This window comes from Prionailurus bengalensis, chromosome X (assembly GCF_016509475.1).
Source record: "Prionailurus bengalensis isolate Pbe53 chromosome X, Fcat_Pben_1.1_paternal_pri, whole genome shotgun sequence".
In the NCBI taxonomy this organism is placed as follows: domain Eukaryota; kingdom Metazoa; phylum Chordata; class Mammalia; order Carnivora; family Felidae; genus Prionailurus; species Prionailurus bengalensis.
Window position 1 is genome coordinate 64,463,728 of NC_057361.1, and position 9,864 is coordinate 64,473,591.

General features: G+C 36.5%; 1 protein-coding gene across 1 annotated transcript in view; it reads right to left on the reverse strand.

Annotated features, from left to right (window-relative positions):
- Positions 1 to 7,156, reverse strand: part of CYSLTR1 (cysteinyl leukotriene receptor 1) — a 48,870-nt gene extending 41,714 nt beyond the window's left edge. The window contains 2 exon segments of the mRNA XM_043569893.1: positions 4,700 to 4,849; positions 6,653 to 7,156. The gene's annotated coding sequence lies outside the window, so the exon portion shown is untranslated.
- Positions 7,157 to 9,864: the final 2,708 nt, after the last annotated feature.

Genomic DNA, 9,864 nt, shown 5'->3' on the forward strand with positions numbered 1-9,864 from the left:
GCGGCAAGATGCAGGAAACTTAATTTTCATGAAAGTACAGCTCAGTGGGGCCCTACTTTTATTTGGCCAATGCCACAGTGACCTTTTTGCTTTCTTTATGATCCTATTATTGCCAAATGATAAAAGTTAGTTGTTCTGTTTACCCTATAAAGATAATCTCAAGGAGGTGAGGTACAATTTTTCCCCAGCTTTATTAAAGTATAATAGACAAATAAAATTGTAATGTATTTAAAGTGTACATATACATTATGAAGGGATTCTCCCCATCAACTTAATAAATGGGGACAAAGTTTAGTTAATTTTTTAATACAGCAGGTGTTTGTTGAATGATGCATAATAAATAGGAGAACCAGCAAATATAAATGTTTTGTTAACTGTAGAACACTACACAGATGTAAATTTTTATGACTTTTTCATACTCATACTAGGCTCAGCTCAGGTTCTTTTTCCTGACACCTACTTTGGCCACCCCATTCTACACTAATATCTCTCTTCTTTCAACTTGTATTATGTTTATTGTCTTTACCAATAATATGGCAGTCATTATTCTATTATCTTGTATCTTTTAATGAGAATAAATCTTGTCTCCATAGGTAGATTGTGAACTCCCATAGGGTGGGAGAAAAAAAGTCCAGCCTTTTTATTCTTAAGCTCTGTGAACCACAAACCTAGCCTGTCACAATGTTTTGCAAATAGAAAAATGTGTAATAGAGGCACCTGGGTGGCTCAGTCGGTTAAGCATCTGATTTCTGCTCAGGTCATGACGCGGTTCCTGAGTTCAAGACCTACATTGGACTTTCTGCTGTTAGTGCAGAGCCTGTTTTGGATCCTATCTCCCTCTTTCTCTACCCCTCCCCCACTTGTGTGTTTTCTCTCTCTAAAAAATAGAATTAAAAAAAGAAAAATGTGCAATAAGTGCTTATTGAGTGATTGGTCATTAATTGGAGCAAAGCTACACATCCTCCATAAGGTTTTAATCTATAAACAACATGGCTTGTATTAATGATTTCAGTGGCTTTCCTCCATGGCAATAAATAATTTTGGGGAGGGGAGCAGAAAGACCCTCCTCTCATCACTATAACTTTATTATCACAATAAGTAGCTTTTTACGTTGGCATTTCCATGGAAATGCTTAGCGGCATTCTCACTGGTATTAGAAACTACATGGGAGTCACTACATTGTTGACATTTCTAAGAAGTTTTTCCCTCCAATAGCTTATTTACCATTAAGGGGAGAACATTACATTAATAACACTGGGCCACTCTGTTGTCAGACAGCTGGATTCCAAACCCAGGACAGTGTTAAGCCCCAAACGAACTTGGAATGTGGTATTCAGAGCTAAAGACACAGTGTGTCCCTTTACATAGTACTGTGACACAAATGTTTTATCCTGTATAATCAGAATAAAGTGATCGGGAACATACCTGAAGGGATACACAAGTCACAAAATAGCAATAGAGATATTGAGGAGTGCATGGGTGTGGTGGGAGTGCATAGTGTGAAGACAGTTCTAACTTTAGTCTGGGTGATAGAAATATGTTACAGACAGCTTACATACTTTTGGACTTTTTATAAAGCACTAACTAGAGGACCTACTTTCTTCCAGGGATACCTGTTAAGTCTTTACCTAATTACCAGCAACTTGGAATCCCCCTACGTTCTGAAACCATTGATCACAGCTGACTCTGAGGCCTACCTCTAACTTCTTGGAATTTAGATGCCTGGATCTTGGAAGCAGGATAACTGTTTTCTAGGAGACTGTTTTTTATTGAAGGCCCAAATAAGGTCTTCAAATAATTTAAATTCAGATTAAACAAATAGGTAACCAATTTATGATGAAAAGAAACTTTTTATATTTTCTGAGGCCTGAATTTCCTATGAACTTTGGAATATTTACATAAGGTGTGTCAGAGAGGTTTGAGTGTTGTTATTGTTAGCTTAATTCCACTTATTTTAAATCCATGACAACACAAATACAGCCATGTGTAAAAACAGACTGTTAATCTCAAATAGATGAGAAATTTTAGGATTCTTACATGTTAGAGATCTTAAAATGTGATACCAAATTGGATTTTTCTTTCCTTTTTAAGGAGGGAATTAAAAAATAATAAAAGAAAGCCTGAATGTTCCAGGGGACTCTAGGTCTAGATATCAGCTCCTTTTCTTTTTCCATTAGCTACATTTAAGTAGGATCTCAAATGTCTGGGATGTATTGATTCTACAAACACTGTAAATATGATAATGACATTTTATTCATCAAAAGGAAAACCACCTCTGTGTTTAAATGCTCAGGGGTCTATGTTTACTTTTCTGTTTTGTGTCTTTCCCCCTATTTCTACCAGAGCCCATCTCTAACTTGCCCCAAATATTTAAATATTTTTGTTTCTGTTTTCTCTCCTAAATCCAGAAGAAAAACTGGTGGGGCACAAAGAAAAGAGAAGTTATGATAGGATGTAGTAAAATGGGATGGAATGAGGAAGCAAGATAGAAGAGTTTTGCTGTGCACAACCTGTTTAAACAGTGGTCTTTTCTACCGGCCTATGAAGAATTATCAGTTGAAAGCAAAAGTAATTGTAACTAACACCAGTACTGTAACATGAATTAATGGATCTGAGATGTCTGGATTTATCAAATCAAGTTAAATGGCTTACTTTGGTGCCTTTTCTGTAAGGATGAGAATGTGCCACCACCTGCTATGAGTACAGCAGACCTCTTAGCAGTTGTATTTCCTCAATGCAAATCAACAAATTGGCATGCACATTGAGGACTGCATAGGTATGGTAGAATTAAAAGTAACCAGAGAGTTGGCTCCTACTGGCGTCCTAAAAATAGGATGCTTACTTAGAATTGCTGATTGCAGTTGCTGATGCTTACTTAGAATGAGGCCCCTGTTTAGAGGTACAGTATTGGGAGCAGAAAGTATCTGGTCCTACTCAGTCCACATGCAGTCTTGTTATGTGTCTTATTCTCCTAGAATGGAATTTAAACAAAATCCTTTTGGATGATGGTTTGTATTTTCAAGTCCCTTTCACTTTATCATTTTAGCAGATCTGAAAAATATCTTTATAAGCTCATTATTACATTGGATACATGAGGTAACCAAGAAATACTGATGTTCAACAATTTCCTAGAGGACACACAACTGATTAAAAGGCAAATCTAGGATAAACTTCCAGTTACCCAGGCCAAGTTTCCTTCCCATTGAAATACATGCAGCAAGGTAGTTTAAAGATACCACTGTTAGGTTGCAGAGTTTATGACAGAGTCCAGTTTCAAAGATAACTTGAAACAAAATATCTCCATGCTTGTTTATAGTAGAATAACAATATTTTTTTGGGTGCTCATGGTATGTATAAGGCACTATGCTAGTTATACTTGGGGAGAGGAAGTTTAAAAGAATATATAACCTGACACCTTTTGTCAAGACTCTTGGTATATTTTGAGAAGAACTATATTTCTGTGGCTTTTATTTCTCAGGAGTCTCTTCTTTCTCTTGACCGAAAATGTATGCACTGCACAAGTTTCAGTCTTTGGTCATCTCTTAGATTTGCTTTCTCTAAGATGGGCCAATCTTATGGCCTTGGTTGTCACATGCCCCAGATTTAATTTTGGCTTCCACCACTTAACCATCACTCACAGTCAGGGTCATTATTTCCAACTATCCATAAGACATTGCTTCTTGGAATTTTTGCCATCTCCTCAAACTTGACAGGTCAAAAACAGAACTCATCACGTCTTACATTCCCAATTTCCATCCCCAAATTACCTATTGTGTATAGTGTAGCACCACTTCCCAGATCCCACAGGTTCAAAATTTTAGGGACAGCTCTGACTTTCTTATGCTGCCTATATCTAATCACTCACCAATTTCCATCTATTATTCCTCTTAAATGTCTCCTTGAGTGTTTCTCCATTCCATTTCCACTGGCATCCACCTATCCTATAGTCTAATTAATTTCTACTCTTTAAGTGGCTTCTCCATCTCCAGTTTTCTCAAATGTACTTAAGCCTATGAAACTCTGCTAGATTAATCAACTAAAAATGTTTTTCCATCATATACTCATTTATTCAAAGCTTGCTGATATGATTTCCCATTAAAAAGTGCCCGGAATTCAAAGTCTAATAATCTGGGCTTACATTTCTGTCCAAATTTATTTACTGTTACTCCTCAACTCAGTCCCTTTACTCTAGCCAAATCAGGTTCTTTGGTGTACACTACAGGTACCAAATTCACTTTTGATGCAATGTATTTCTGTCATTTCTATGACTAGAATTGAATGCAAACAACGTACATTGAACACTTACTATGTGCACAGAAGGTTTGTTTAGCATGGTCCCATATTGTAGACGTTTATTTAAGCCTATCTCGTTTTATCTCCTCTATGAAGCCATCTCCATTCAGCCCAACCCACTGCTATCTTTCTTCTCCAAACCCCTTTGCCATTAAAAATATAACATTGGTTTACTGTCTCATATTTTTATGTTCTGTAAGTCTTATATCCCCACCAACATTGTAAGTTCCCCAAGAGCAGGAACTTCATCTTACCTTTGTGTCACACACTGTATTGAGGTTAACTGACATTTGTTTAACTGGATTACAATAGATTCTAGATATTTTAATAAGAACATAAGAAATAACAAAATGGATCAAAGTAGATCAATGCAGAGCTATGTTATTTAAGAGATTATGATAGTTACCTTTCATGGCATCAAATCCACAATATTAGATATGTCCCTTAGGATCAGTGCCATCCTTTAATGCCTTATTATCAGTCAGTGATTCGCAAAGGCAAATTTATAATTTCCTGCACCATGGTAGAATCTTGCTTTTTCTCAGATAAGTACTTCCTAAACACATCAAAAGTTTGATTAAGAGTAAGAAAGCAAAGTAGTAGAAAATGAAATTGATGATTTTGGGCTAGGAAGACACAAAAATGCTGGATTCAGACTGGACTCAATCTGGAAACTTTCTTTTACCTATACTGTTTGGGTTCACTGTCATTTATAGGAATTGATTGGCTAGTGCAGTCATTTGATTATTTTGGGGACCAGGGAAACAGTTTTTATTAAGGGTGTATTAAGGATGTAAATGTAGTACCTGAGGTCATTAATTTGATATATAAACAGAGACCACCTTTAGTTCTAATTGGGAAATTAATAGCAAAACAACAACAGAAAATATTTTTGAGTGATTGCAATAGATACCAAAACTTAAAATTATCTAGAAGCAAATTTCACTAATGTATTTGAAACATAGTACAGTCTGAAGTCCAGGTTTACTTACATTTTATTTTAGAATAATCAGCTGATAATTATATGTCATGGCCTCTCTCTAGTCTTCAAAACAATCAGAGTACTGAAAGGCAGAACCACTAAATTCAAGGATTTTTTTTCTTTTTATCTAGGGGTGGAACTCATCGACTCATTTGTTTACCCTTGAAAAAAGCTTCTTTGCTGCTAAGTAGAGTTATGTTCCTGGTCAAAAATTTTCATTGAAATGTATACAGTGTTGGCTCTGTGGAAACCTGGTGTATGTCAGATATGTCTAAATTACTAAATAGATCATGTAATTTCCTTATATCGATTTATAGTTGTGAGAGCTTTCTGTTTGCAGTTGCTAGTTAGAATCTGTTAGAAAATTTATTAATGCCTCTGAGTCTATTTCCTTATTTGCAAAACAGGGATAGTAACACTTACCCTGTCTAAAATGCATGAGGATGAGAGGTTCAAGTGGGATAATGAATGTGAAACTACTTTGTGAATAAGCTAGGTCATTCTTCACTATTTGTTTTACTTTTATCAGCAATGTGGAAACTTGTCTGCTTGGCCAAACTTGAGAGTTTGCATGTATACTCAGGATAACCCTTTATAGTTTTTTTTTTCCATAATGAAAGAAACTGCCACTACAGATTAGAGAAACTCCTCTGAGCCCTTGAAATAAGATTCTAAAATATGCCTTATATTTCTTTTTCTTTTTTAAAATTATTATGAGGTACTTTATTTATTTGTTTATTTTATTTTATTTTTTATTTTTTAAATTTACATCCAAATTAGCATATAGTGCAACAATGATTTTAGGAGTAGATTCCTTAGTGCCCCTTACCCATTTATCCCATCCCCCTCCCACAACCCCTCCTGTAACCCTCAGTTTGTTCTCCATATTTATGAGTCTCTTCTGTTTTGTCCCCCTCCCTGTTTTTATATTATTTTTGTTTCCCTTCCCTCGGCAATCAAAAAGAATTAAATCTTGCCATTTGCAACTACGTGGATGGGACTGGAGGGTATTATGCTAAGTGAAATTAGTCAGAGAAAGACAAAAATCATATGACTTCACTCATATATTTCTAACTTAATTGCAAATGTGCTGGAGACTTGGGTAGTGTCCCCTGTATATTTTGCCATATTGAGCCCCAACAGAAGCACTGAACAACACTTGTTGACAGACTGATTAGATTATCAAATCTCTGGCCAATAAGTAAAGTATAAAGAATTCATAATAGCAGTCTAATTTAAAACAGGCAAGGCAGATTAGCTACCCTCAAACTCCTGGGAATTTGCTAAAATCCCAAAAAGCCAAAAGCCAAAAAGCCAAAAGAAGAATTTTACTACAAACTATTTTAGTCATAGCATTGAAACATCAAATCTTCTTACCTGCTACCTTCAAGACTGACAGTTTAGGGTCCTTTTGCATTCATTCTCAGAGGCAAGCTCCAAGTCTTCCATAAGTCGTCCCTTGGAGAGGTAACCTTCTTAGTGAGCTCCACAATGAATTTCAATACCCTAGAGGGTTCTAAAAGCACACTCCATTCACAGGATGCCTGTTCTTTAGGCAGACTTCTTTGAAAAGATGAGTTGCTGCGATTTTCAAGAAGAGAGAGGGCAGGGCACATATGCTAGCCAATGTATACAGATTCTTCTTCCTCTTTCAGATTAGTCCTCATACTGTAAAGCACGCCTAAATTTGGCTTCTCTGGTGCAAAGTGGGGGAGGGGAAAGCAGAGGGAAGGAGGAGGAATAGAAACTGGAGACGTGCAGGTTGTTGTGTATATAAGTGAGACTTTATGCCTAGCTCTAGCAACAGAATCCTCGGGAAATCTTGTAGCTGCACTGAGATGGGAAGCAGGAAGGCGTATACTCTGTGAAGTTTAGTTCTAATTTTTACGACTTAAGGGTGGTTAGAGTATTTGTAGGCGGAGAAAGATAGTCCTACCAGGATATGGTAATCTAACTGCCATTATGTGAAACTTGATTTTAGGCAAGATAAATTTCACCTCTCTTTCTCTCTTTTTTTCTCTGTCTCCCTCACCCTCCTTGTATCTCTCTCTGTCTCCCTCACCCTCCTTGTATCTCTCTCTTTCTCTGTCTCTTTCTCTGTGTCTGTCTCTCTTTCCTTAATTGTATTTGTGGCTCTATCCATACTCTAAAAAATTCTTTTTCTTTTTGGTGACTTATGTTCTGGAAAATAATTGTCTTAGTTTGAGTCTGATTTCCCCAAATCTCCATGACAGACATTGCCTCCATTGGATTAAAGGTAGTTTTGTTTCCATCACGCTGAGAATGACCTGGAATGGCTAGACTTGCCATCAGTAGTCCTGTATTAGGAATCTGGAAGGCAGGTAAATACTCTTAGATTTTGGTTAGGCTCTGGAGTGTTGGAACAATGGGATGCCCTGTCTTCTGGAGAATAGGGATATGGCAGTCTGCTATGCCTTGATTGGAGCTTGGGGTGGCACTTTGATATTATAAACAAAATGGATGAGAACAACAAGGTGTGAATTGTTTACATCAATTATATTGAGCTACATTAGGGTGGTATATATGGGGATGGGTACAAGTATGTTCATTTTAACACCTTTTAAACATGTTCCCATAACTAATAATTAATAATTAATTTGGTACTCAGTAAAACATGAGCCCAGCAACAGCCCTCTGTTTACTACTTGCTGTAGATGCAAAGTCATATACTCAAACTTTGCATATGTAGGTACCTCAATTATATGACAGGAAACTTGAGGCAAGGGCACTAAAAATTCTGAAACCTACTTTTTCTTTCATAGAATTCTTAGTTATGGTAGTGGATGAGAGAGAAAGCTGTCCAAGCAAATTAAAGGGAGAGATAACATTTGGATCCAAGACCAGACTCTTCAATCCTCCCCTGGGGCATTTACTAGCTAAAGTGACATTATAACTAGAATTTTTTCAGCTGAGTTTGGATCCCCAGAGGCCTAGGGGAAAGTTAATAAGGGAGGCAGAATATGAGTTATCACTTCATCTCTAGTCTGGACTATTACAGTCATCTTGAGCTATAGTGGAAAAGTAGTTTGTACTCAGATAATGAAGAAAAGAGAAAGGTTTTAACATATTTGAGCTTCAAGATGTCACCACAATAGCTATGACAGAGAGGGGATGCCATGTGATGCTCATGTGTGCTCCCCTACTTATTTCCTTCCTTAGCTGCTTCTCTGCTTCCTGAGTGATGGGAAGGGCAGTGCTCCATCCATCCACAATTGGGTCTTTTCCCTGTATAGCTGCATCAATTTATATCATGTTTGATATAATAACTAACATTTTTTTTACCATTCCAGGAAATGATGAAATGCCAAAACTGATACCTCTTTGCTGCCTTCTCTCTACTCTTTCTCATTTTCCCAGATTATTTCAGTTCTTATTTTATTACTGAGTTGGAGAGGACCAAGTAGGGAATGGTGAAGAAGAGGGGGAATAATATATAGTTGGATGGAGACACTGTCTTAATTAACTAGGACTTTGGTACAAGGTTAAAGGATTTTCAGTCATAGAATGTTTACTCATTAATTATGAGCTACAGGATTCATAGTTTACATGAGCTTATAGAGCTGAAAAAGGAGCCTTAAAATCATTTTGCTTAGACTTTTTATTCAATAGAGTCCCTGAGGGTCTAATTGATCACAGGTCTAATTTATCATGTGTCACCAGCTGTTAGCTTTCTGCCTTGTTTGTTTTGTCAACCAAATAAATCTAGTCCAACTCTCTCATATTAGAGATGAGGAAACTGAAACCAGAGAGAAAGAGACTTTCTTAAGATGTATTCATTTCACCATAAAATCAAGAGGAATCATTTTTTTTTCCTCCAAGAACTGAAATTGTTCCACAATAAACACTAATGGCACTTTGGAAAGGAAGATAAAGAGTATTACTATACTCATAGTACAGTGATATACACACATGTACATTCATTCACAGAGACCGAGATAGCTGTGATTCATCCTTTTATTTCAATTCATGGAAACTCAGAGACAATAAAAATATATCAGTCTAAGCTGTGAAAATATGGCATTCAACACTTTCTTCCTGCCTCAGGGCCCACTCACTGCATGAGTATAAAGCAACCCCGGATTTTCACTTCTGGTGAGGTCAGGGTACACTAACAGAATTTTAGATGAGTTTGAATAAAACTTGTACAGAATAGCATAGATAACCTAGGACAGATCATACAGGTCATTAAAGTCAACATCCTTATGTTATTCTGTTCTGTCCAATGTGGTAGCCACTAGTCAAAGTGATTATTTAAACTAAAATGTAGAATAATAATAAAATAAAATAAAATAAAATACTTCAATAAAACTAGCCATCTTCAGATGCTCATAGGCACATGTAATGTGGATAGTGGCAACTGCATTGAAAACCACAGATTTAAAATAGATTTTAGTGACGATCAATGGTGAAAAACTGGGAGCTTCTCCCATAAAGTCAGGAACAAGATAAGGATGTCCCCTTTCACCACTCTTATTCAGCATAGTATTGGAAATCTTAGCCACAGCAATCATACAACAAAAAGAAATAAAAAGCATCCAAATTAGTAGGGAAGAAGCAAAAAGTTTCAC